This window comes from Trachurus trachurus, assembly GCF_905171665.1.
Source record: "Trachurus trachurus genome assembly, chromosome: 20".
Classification (NCBI taxonomy): Eukaryota; Metazoa; Chordata; class Actinopteri; order Carangiformes; family Carangidae; genus Trachurus; species Trachurus trachurus.
Genome location: NC_139911.1, coordinates 7,435,051 through 7,446,913, shown reverse-complemented (window position 1 = coordinate 7,446,913; position 11,863 = coordinate 7,435,051).

Below are 11,863 nucleotides of genomic sequence, written 5' to 3'. Positions count from 1 at the left end.
TTGTCATTACAATGATTGAAATAAATCTGAACTTTTTCCTTTTTCATCATGTTTTCGTTCAAAGATTTATTGTTGGATTTATTAACAGTCCCGATTTTTGTGTTTATTCCCAGTGTGGGCTCATAAGTAATGAGCACCTGATTAAAACAAGTAGTAAACCCAATGCTCTGTCTGATTTGACACTGATCACCAGCTCTTACTGTCTCAATTCACACGTGGATATTTTTCTTAAAACTGAGGTTTTTGTCTGCTGTTTTTGAAAAGAATACCTGCTGCACACATGCTGACTTGTCAAAAACATCTTGGTTCATGCTGAAAATTCATGTTGGAAATGCAAAAAATGACGCACTGTCAGAAGCCAACACCACAGGTGGCAGTAAAAAAAGACACATTGGCCAATCAAACAAAATGCCCTAGGCACGACAATGGTGCATGGCAGGAAGGAGAACTAGTTCTCCAAATCACAGTGGATAAGAAAATTACCAAAACACAGGAAAATGTTGACCGAGAGTCCTTCAGCAGGTACATTGACGTCCTAGCTCTTCTCTTCAAGCAACATCTTTCTAAGACGTCCGCAGAGTTTCTTCATCACACAACCCAGTAATCACCACACCCCAGACTAAAGGGGATGCGAAGGAAATGTCGTCAAACAGAAGGGAAACTATAGAGCACAATGTGATGTAAAAGTCAACAACTCAAATTTTGCCATCCATGGAAAATCTGCACCTGGATTTTTACAAATATTGTGTTTTGCAAAAGGCGAAACGTGCAAAAAACAATACCCACCTGCATGTGAACCTGTCCTCAGTCCCTGCTCCATACCGTGCAAATAAAGAGGCCAAAAACAGCAGCAGTTATAGGCAACTGTCAAAAGTGCAGTAAAATTCACTAAAGCAGAATTTGATGGTGCTGTGAAATCTACAACAGCAGGAGGGAAGCGTTGCCAAGCAGAAGTGCACCCTGTACTACAGTTTATTCAGAGGTTCTTAAAACACTTTATTTCCATTAAAAGTTTTATTTAAAGTGGCACACTTATGTCATATTGGCATCTGATTACACAACGTAAGAGCAATAAACACTTGAAGTGAAGTATTTGGCACTGGCTCATTACAATAAGGTGCAACGACCTGGATGGTGGAGAAGAAGAGGAGGGGTGTTATATAGTTATATAGCAGTTCATTCTGACCGATGGATCATGTGGCTCTCATTAATTATGGGTTAAATGTGTTGTTGGTTTAGCTCAGTGGTTTCCAAAGACCCAGAGCCCATAATTTAATCAGCAAATGTAATCATAGCTTATGGAACAATGACTCCCCAGTGGAGGAATGACCTTCTCAGCTCAATCATTACCACACAGGCAGCCAGTCCCTCTGTGCCTGTGTGAACTGAAAACACATCTCTTTAGGAGTAGTTTCAGATCCCACCACTTATTACTGTCTGATGAAGCTGAAATCACAGTCCTGCCCCCCCTTTGTTCCTCCTCTCCTCCTCCTCTATCTCGTCTGATTTGATATACTGAGCATTACACTTCTCCTCTACCTCACATTATACTGTTCTTTACTGTATGTTATACATATATTTGATTTATTGTGTGAACAAGTAACCTTTTCCACATCAACCTGCTCTGGAGAAGGTCAGACATTTTCATCTTGGTTAGATTAATGCGTGTGCAAGACAAGATCATATCACTTCTGTTTTAGTCCCTTTCATATGTCATCATTCACTTGTGCATATATGAGATGCTTGCAGACGTAATCCACCACTGCCATAATGGAAACCAACCGATTCGTACATGCCATGTCTTTACTACAGTAATCCTGGAGACACTTGTATAAGATCGATGCAACATGCATGGAGAAGAAGGTCGGAGGCTAAAATCAAGGATGCTGGAAAATAAGTACAAGATGTTCATGAGCTGAGAGCGAGCACGACTGGGAAGTCATATGGGAGACTGACGTATCGCTCCCCGTCAATGTCAAGGCTGCAGTTCAACAGATAAGATCTATGGAAAAATACAGTAGAATAATCCAAATAGAAATGACCAAACGTTTTCTCATTTGAGGAGCTTCCATTTTTCTTTTCTAACTTGTCTTACAAGACAAATATAACAATATAAAGACATAGCCTTGACATTGTCATCCTTTTCTGACCTTTTTTAGTCAAATTAATGAACCGATTAAGGACTAATCAACAGAAAGCAACTGGTAATGAAGATAACCGTCAGTCCCATCCCAAATTTCACACATAATTCAGGCACTGTGTGAAAGACGATGACAGATTTCAAGGGAGAGTGTTTTTTCTTTTTGTTTTCAGGGTTTCATTTCGCTACAAATTGTTTCAGAGGTTAAATGGGTGAAATTCCCCGCGGTGCTTCTCATCTTTTTTCCACTCCTACCTACCTACCACCCTCCTCTCTCTCCCTCTGCTTTGCTTTCCGCTCTTGTATTTTCTCCCCGTTTTTCGGTCCACATCCTCCTCTGTCTGCTCTTGTCACATAAAAAGCGGAGGTTTCAGATGGCCTAATTCAGCCGACTCTACATGGAGGACGAGCCGAGGAGTGGAGGAGCGGAGGGAGTGAATTATAGATGGATGGATAGAGACTGAATAATTAAAAGGAGCAGAGGCAGATGGGACTGCTTTTGGGGAATCAGACAGCTCTCCTGATATTCAAGCTCAATTCGTCTTATAGAAAATGTGTTGCAGAGACCCTGGGCAGTGTGATGGTATGCATGGGTGTGTGTGTGTGCGTGTGAAAGAGAGATTTGCATACATATGCATTAGCATGTGTGCGCAAATATCCATGTCTCGTGATTGTCCAGGCGTGAGCAGACAGACTGACTCTTGTGTTTGTTTTGCCTTCTGCCTCCCTGCAGCTAAAGCTGATAGACATACAGACAGAACCGCCTGCTTGCCTGATGTATTCAAATGGCTTTGCTGAATAGAATGAATAATAGATGCTGATTGTATGTGTTTTTTGTGTCTTCGGTGTGATGGAGAGCAGTGGTGGGGAATGGGGCTGTCTGAAGCTGTAACATCAGAGCTGTCCTCCACCGTGCAGCAGCTGTGAGGACAAACAGCACAGGAGATGTACGTATCTGTCTGTCTGTCTGTGGGAACCTTTAGCAAACTGCAGATTTTTGAGGTGACATTCAAGTACATCAAATAGAGATGAAATGTTCTATAATAAGAAGAAATCCATTTAGATGGAACAAGCACGTGGCCTTGAGGGCTCAGTGCACTGCACCTTGAGAAAACATATACAGAGACACAAATTCAAAAAACAGCTTCATCAATTTAACCATGGATGCACTGCAGAAACTTGTAACAAGAATGTTTCTGGCTACTTGTTGAAAGTATGGTGAGATTGTAAAGATAATGTCCCATGATTCAGATATTATTGTAAATATGTGCTGTCGGGTTAGCCTTTCGCACTTTTTGGGAGAAAATCGATTCACATAAATATCGTGATATCTTTTTTGATGATTTTTAAATTGTTTTTTCTTTTTCAAAAATCGATTTTTTTTTAAATATTGTGCAATGTGCATTTGTTAGCCTTTTTTACATACAGAGAGTACAGGTTTTGAAAAGGGTTTAAGTTCACTTTATAATGGAGTATGTTAATTTATAGGCTCCTACAGTATTTGTGTGCAGATAAATGTTAAAAATGCAGACTAAAAATCGAGAGAATCGGTAATATCGTAGAATCGCAATTTAAATCGAATCGCCATCCAAAAAATCATAGAAGAATCGAATCGGGAGAAAAGCATAATCGTCCCAGCCCTACTGGAAACACTTCTGCTGTGAGTTTCTGCAGCATGTGTGTTATCAAATTGATGACGCTGTTGTTTTCTGAATTTCTCTCATCCATTTGAGTTTGTTGCTTGGTGATGTATATAATGTTTGTATACATAGCGACTGTAGCTGGCGAGCTAATTGTTACTGTAGCTCAGCAGCCAGTCAGTCGCAGCAGAGATGTGACACGTTGCTCTTATTCCAGGCGCTCTGGTTCCCATTCATTTTTCCCACAGTGAACATCAGTGACTCACAGTCTGGATCAACATGAAGCTCTCCTGCTTCAATTGTCAGAACAAAATATCTGCTCCTTTCAATGAAAGTCAAATTCGTGGACATAAAAACTACAAGAAACATCCAATGCTACATCTTGAATTTCTGTTAAATGAGTTGTAACAGAGTGACAGACATTGAGGACCGTGGGTTTTGCAGTATTTATACCAGACCTTGATTTCTCAGTCTCAATGTTAAAATATTTTAAAATGGTGGCTACGACATTGCGTTACAGGGCGTCTGACACGTAAGGAACCAGTTGCTCCTCACACAGAAAAACTAGTTTACCTGGAGCTTCACTTTTGTTTACTTTGTTCTGACATTTTGGTCACAATTATACAACATGTTATTGAATAAAATGTCGTCAAAGAGGGAAAACAAACCTCTTTCCGAGCTGAGAAATGTGCTAAAAGCCAGTTTCCACAGTTGAGCCCCGACTCCATTTACTCTTGTAGAGGAGGTTAAATAAAAATGGTGCACCACAGCTAATCTAAATCTACTACCAGGCAATAGCCTCGCCTGTTTTTGGACTCTCTGCTCCTCCATCCCCTTTTAAAGGTCACTCCTCTTGAGAAAACCTGTTATCTGCCAGCGAGGTGAATTTTATGTTAAAGTTCACCAAAGTTGAACTACTTTATTTAATTCTCTGGTTGCAGTGATTTCGATGACCTCAGTCCAGAGCAGCTGTTATACAGAGAGAAAAAAACGAAGAACAAAACATTGAAATATTAGGTGTGTACCAGATCTACACTGCACAACTGAAAACTAATCTTTAAAGCATCGTGTTTTGGCAGTTCATACATGCAGTTAAAGAATAATAATTAGACTTTTGTTTTGTACAAACAGGAAATAAGCTGTCCATCACAGACATGACCAGTTCTGGAAAGTCATCAAAGAGAAAAGTAAAAAATGTTTGTCCAAAGATTTCATATTGAATGTTTTTCCCCGGAGCTGTTTCACCTCTGCCCACAATTACTTCAAATAAGTTCCAGCTGTGAGCAGGTCCTCCACTTTCTGTGTGTGTTTCACTTCACAAACGCCTCCATCAACAACACATTCAACAGTCAAGTAAAAACTCAGATTGCACATGGATATCTTGAATATTCTCAGTGTGATTTTGATCATTTTTGCTGTGTGAAAACATGAACGGACCGAGCTGATTATAACTACTACTGTTCACCGGAGGAGCCAGCTTGATAGAGTTCATAAACAGAAAATAGAAAAGGTGTTTTTTTACAACATCTCCCACAGTGGAGACAGTAAAGACATATCAAGTGTGAAGACAACACGTCGTGGTCAGTAGGAGGTTTCCTGTTTCAATCTGATCACATTTAAACCTGCAGCTTTGCCTACAAACTTTCCCAGAAGAAGTGTCTGTTTGTGTTTATCAATGTGTGTGAGTGTGAGTGTTTATGTTTTTCAGCAAGCAGTCTCTGTATTTGCCTGGAAAACAACTCGTAACTCGTATCGTTCTGTTATTATCTCATAGCGTGGTGAATGTGCAGGTCACAACTTGTCCACGAGAGTGTTTTGGAGTTGTTGGATTGTGTATTTGATGAGTTTGATTAGGAAAACCAAGAAATACCAATAGCCTTTGTAGTGTAGCTCTGAGCAGCTCGCGGCTCTGCTCCGCCGTTCTAAAAGTAGCTTGCACCGACAATTAAAGGTAACGAACCTACTGCTATGACTAGGGATTATGGCAATGGGCCAATTTGCCAAAATGTTGAACTATCCCTTTAAATTTTACGATTGAAGTTGCCAAATAGCAAAACTTACGCATCATAAATCCTACCATAGTGCAAAATAACATCAGCAACCCTGACAGTAAAGACATATCAAGTGTGAAGACAACGCGTCGTGGTCAGTAGGAGGTTTCCTGTTTCAATCTGATCACATTGAAACCTGCAGCTTTTGCCTACGAACTTTCCCAGAAGAAGTGTCGGTTTGTGTTTATCAATGTATGTGTGTGAGTGTGAGTGTTTATGTGTGTGTGTTGCTCAACCACACAGAGCAGTGATGATGATAGTGTAATTAGGTTGCAGATGTGGCTGCCTGCTCACAGAATAGGTCAGAGACATCAATCACAGCAGCCTCCACACTCCACGCGGCCTGCTGGGAGACCCACACAGACACAGACACAGACACAGGGAGATGTTGTTGTTGTTGTGTACTCCTTTTTCATTTACTCACATGGGTGCAAGGCTGGCACGGTGTATAATTACAGAAACCAATTGTGTTTGTCCAGGCTGACCATGTAGTCACAACGCTGTTAGAAAGCCACATCACACTCACACACACACAAAAGCGTTTTTCCTCCTTCTTTCCTCGGCTCGTCTGAGCATCAAGTCTTTCTATTCTCAGCTCAAAGTGAACCTTGTTAATTCACACGTGGCAAATAGCTGTTGCGTAAAAATACAATGTGTTGTTGTTGGTCCAACTCGGTGTGTGTGTGTGTTGGTGTAAACCTGTTGTTTCAAAGCATCTTCTGCAAAGTAAATCCACCGTGCCATTTTCCTTTCAGTCAGACAGAATGACTCCCATTATCTAATCCTCCATAAGTGCTCTCTGCTCTGCTTTCTCTTCCCTTTTTCTCCCCCCGTGTCCCTCAGTTGATGCTCTCAGATGGTGACACGCCATTCTGCAGTCAGCCATTGGCATGACTCACACTGTTTAGTGAGGAGCCACGGCACTGTCAACGCCGAGGATGGAGATGTCAGAGGAGGAACGTTCACAGGTGTGCCCTTCATCTTTCCCTCCCACCAAACAGTTTTATTGATGACCAGACAGTTTTAAAAACCAGTGTCTGTGTTTCTACATCTACACTAGTAATAACATTGTCCAGACAAAAAAAAACACTACACAGTGTTTTACAACCAGTCCAGTCCTGTGTCCCTATAAGATTTATAGCCGTAGTGGACGAACCTGCAGCTTATGATTAACCTCCAATAGCAACGTTCGGTGCCAACGTAGGAAGTTGTGTAGCCTGTGTTTGCCATAACCGCAGTCTGTGCCTAGACTTGACCATACTGTAGTTGCCATGTGCAATGTGTGGCAAAAACAAAAACACACTGGCATTCGGTTTAATGCAGGGTTTTGAGCAATCATCCAGATTTAACATTTGGTGAGACTGATTGCATCCTCTCTAAGTGGTGGCGAGGAAGATGCTGTTATCTCAGTGAATAGAGCTGAATTGTTGCATTTCAGGCTCAGGCTTGAGTTTGGTTTAATTATGGAGGAATTGTTTCATTTCCGATCATGACTGGGATGGATACCCTGGAAACCAAACTCCTTAAAGGGGTAGTTCAACATTTTTGCATATTGGCCCATTGCCATAATCCCTATAGTCATAGCAGTAGGTGTGTTACCTTTATTTGTCGTTGCAAGCTATTTTTAGAACGGTGGAGCAGAGCCGCAAGCTGCTCAGAGCTAAGCTACGGAGGCTAATGGGATTTCTTGGTTTCCATCATAAAATTCACAATCCAACAACTCCAAAACTCTCTCGTGGACAAGTTGTGACCTGCACATTCACCACGCTATGAGATAATAACGGAACGTTACAAGATAGAGTTGTTTTCATGGTAAATTCATGCAAAACTGCTGATGCGTTCCCGTCGGGGGCAGTTTTTCAGCAAACAGTCTCTGCATTTACCTGGAAAACAACTCCGTCCCGTAACGTTCTGTTATTTTCTCATAGCGTGGTGAATGTGCAGGTCACAACTTGTCCACCAGAGCATTTTGGAGTTGTTGAATTATGTATTTGATTAGTTTGATTTGGAAAACCAAGAAATGCCATTAGCCTCTGTAGTGTAGCTCTGAGCAGCTCACGGCTCTGCTCCGCCGTTCTAAAAACAGCTTGCACCAACATATAAAGGTAACGAACCTACTGCTATGACTATAGGGAATATGGCAGTGGGCCAATTTGCCAAAATGTTGAACTATCCCTTTAAATTTTATGCTTGAAGTTGCCAAATAGCAAAACGTACGCATCATATATCCCACCATAGTGCAAAATAACATCAGCAACCCTGACTATATCTCCAAATGCTTCCGCAGCTTCAGAGTCTAATGCTGTTATTTTTTTCTGGTCATCACCATTTTAAAACTCACACTCCATCCTGCAGCCTATCTCCCTGCCGAGCCGAGCGAGGCCTGTCGATGATGAATCCTCCGGCGCCGAGGCCCTGCGTCCTCTCCGGCAGACTCATGCATGACTTCTGCTGAGCTCTGCTCACAGCTTATTTTCAAAGGTTCAGTGTGAGACAATCTCAAAAGAGCCTGCATGCTAAACAAATGCTTATGCGTCCCGTCACACTGAAGCCAGCGGGGAATAAGCAGCCTGTGGCATCTGCATTTCCTTCTAATGGTGCTATAGCATTTTAGAAGCATAATGTTATAATTAGTTTATGGTTATTGCACCTCGTGTGAGTGGATGGGCTCCGTTTGTCAATGAGACTGGAGCCAGAGTAATCTGTATTGTGCTGAGCTGTGCCGTTCGAATCTCTTTAAACCATATTCATAGAGTCTATGGAGGTTTTGTCTTTTTTTTCTGGAGTCTGGAGTGTTTTTGTCTGTCCACCAAAATGGAAATGAGAGGAACACCATGGATTTAATGTTCTTCTCTGCATAATGATTCGAACACTAACTGGCACTGCGAGAACCTAGAGGCACTGGCCTGTGGTACCTAAACTATGTGCTGCATAAGCAAATATAGAAAAAGTTTTCATGGCCAAGCAGACAATATATTCAGTCAACAAACTGTGCAGCATGAATTTCCCCCCTCTGCTCCCTTCACTGTACAAGACTTGTCACTGATTAGATCCGTGACCACCAGCCTGCTTTCCATCGGCCTCTCTGGCCTCTTTAGCCTCCACCTCCCACCTGCACGTAATGAAATGTTCCTCCTCTCTGACCGTCGCAGGCCTCACAGGCCTCATGATACTGGAAACGGGTTGCCTTTGAACGTGGGCTTGGTTTGGTGCCGCTGTGGCTGCAGGCACAAACAAAGCGTGGTGTAACCATTGCTGCCTGGATGAGTAGTGAAAAAGAGACCTCCTACAAGCACCTGAGGACTGTTTATATGTGGCAGAGCTTTCACTGTGTAGGCAACAGAAATCATCATACTGAAACTCTCAGAGGAAAAAAATAAAGTTTACAAAACTCAGAGTGCCAATGCAGACGTGCTGATGTTTACAAGGTAAATTATGCAAAAATGGTCTAAATTGGAGGAAACATTGTCCTGGAAAAAACAAGCCCATAGATTTTTTTGTGCAGCAGGTTATTAAGACCCATTGTTGCATTTTGTTGCCAGGCGACATCTAGTGGCCATAGTATGATATAACACCAAAGGGAAAGACGTACTAGAGTGTAATACATACTAAAAACTCACCTTGGGGGAGATGCCGATGTTCAGTTCCCATGTGAAACCATGTCACTATGAAACAAAGCAAACTACTTTGGTATTATTGTTACCATGGCAATTAACGAGGGTGGTCTGAATGTTAAGGAAGCACTTATACTTGAACCCAAATTACGATCTTTTGCTAAACCTTACCAAGTAGTTTCAGTGCCTAAACCTCACCGAGGCACGACTCTCATTATAGCAACCACTTTGACGATCAGTGCGGTACTTTTGGTACCGTCGAGTGTTTAGTTTGGTAACCATGACAACCACTGGGTGCTATTTCAGGATGTAGTCATTTGAAAGGGTTGGAAATAATAACCTATATGATTGTTTAGGTTGGAGACTTGTTTGGGGTTGGTTATAGGACTTTGTTAGTTCTGCAGGTATTTGGTTGTTAACCTCAGTGCTGGACACGCTGATGTTGACCAATCACTGAGGGGGGTGGCTGTGATGTCAGAGTATCATTAGAGTCAAAAAGGGAAATGCTTGACACAGCAGGTTGTACACTCTCAGTGCTGAGTATCTGTTGTGACAAGTTTAGCATTTCATCACATTATTTTTCATTAGCTGTGTCAAAGCCTTGGTGGATTTACATTATTAGTGGCTCCTTTCGGTTTGTAAGACGGTGACCTTCTCCAGCCTTTATTTGTTTCAGAAAACATCTTTGCAAATGCTCAGAGGAGAAATAAAACCCCCAAAAATAGTGAAGTGAAGCTACGCATCTCTGAGCACCTCAAGGTTAGGCCATGAGGAGAGAGTCTTCATCCTGCTTTCACAGTAAACAAACATCTCTAATTAATTCAGGCTTCGGCTGCTATTTTCATACAACACTTGGTGACACTAATCATAAAGTTCCCAGTGATAATAATAATTGCCCCTCTAATCCTTCCATACATTTGTAATTAAGCAGTGGAAAAGTTTATCGTCACGAGCACAGGGATGAGTAGAATTATATTATTTTTTGCAGGAGGGGAAGGAGGGTTATTTTCTGCAGTGTCAAGGTTTTGTGGCTCCAAACACACACACACACACACACACACACGCATGCACTTGTGTGTGAGACAGTGGCCAGAGGTCAGCTCCATGCTGCTGCAGTGTGCTGCTGAGTGGAGACTTGTACAGCTTCTGTTGATGCTGAGCTCCAGAGAGTTTGTCACTCAGGAAAAACATGGCCGTAAAGAGATGATGATCTAAACTCCTGACCCAGCAGCTGCTGACACAGACCATCTCCACTTTCTCATTGTCATTCCTCTTCATCCCACACTTCCTTTCTTTGACAGTCTGCTTCAGCTTTCTGTTTCAATCATCCTCTGCTGGTCTTCACTTAGGAGATTTTTTTTCTCTGTCTCTTTCCATCTCCCTCTCTCTGGCTTGGAAATCGACCAAATCATCATTTCTACAGTTTTTCCAAAGGAAGACACGAGTTGTTGAAGGATGTAACATCACAGGGGACCTGCTGCCATTGAGATGTACAAGAGATAAAGTGCAGCTGCATGGATATGATGGTTAATGTGTTATCGTACTGTGATATTTTACACTAAATCTTCATTAATTCATTTTTTTCCTTAGTTTTCATCTTTGTTTCCATAGTCACAGGTGTAGTCCTTTCCTCTGAGTTCAGTGGAACAGGCTCTTTTTACTTCTTCAACACAATGGATCTAGTACTGAGAGGAAACTCAAGTGTCCATGTGACTGCTCTTCAGTGCTCAGTAGTAAATGGACTCTGGACAGACCTGTTGTCTCTGTCCGTCCCGCTCACTGAGCACCAATATCAGGATCTTAGTGGACCACAGTCGCCACAGGAGGGAGACCTAGAGTCTGGTTTACTGGTGACCACTTTGTGTCTGGTCACTAATCAAAAATAAAACTGTTGATGAGGACATTGCCCTCTGGAAAACATCATTAATCACAGGTATAGTAATATTACTATGTTGTTTTTTGCAGAAAAGTACATAGTAGTATGAATTTCCCACTTTCTATCTAGTCAGATGTGCTAAAATTCAATGTCTGTCAATGCATGCACAAGCTGCCGCCTTATTCTCATCAACGCTGATGAGATATGTGTGCTTGTTAAAGACAAAACCTAACAGAAGGGAGGCTCTGAATAGCTGCCTGGTCATTATGAAAGTTGGCAGAGCGGCAGAGACACGGCTACATGTGCTTTCATGAGAGTAATCAGAAATGTTGGAACTCGTCTCTGCAGATTCCTCGGTTTAAAAAAAAAAAAAAAAAAAAAAAGCTGCCTGTCTCACAGAGAGCAATTTGACTTTGTGGAGTTAACGGCTGTGTGTCGGTGGCCCGCCGCTGTTGGAAAAGATAACAGCCCTCCATCATGGATCTGTCATCATGAATAATCACGGCGATGCTGATTCCACCTCCGCACATCCTGCTCCTCCA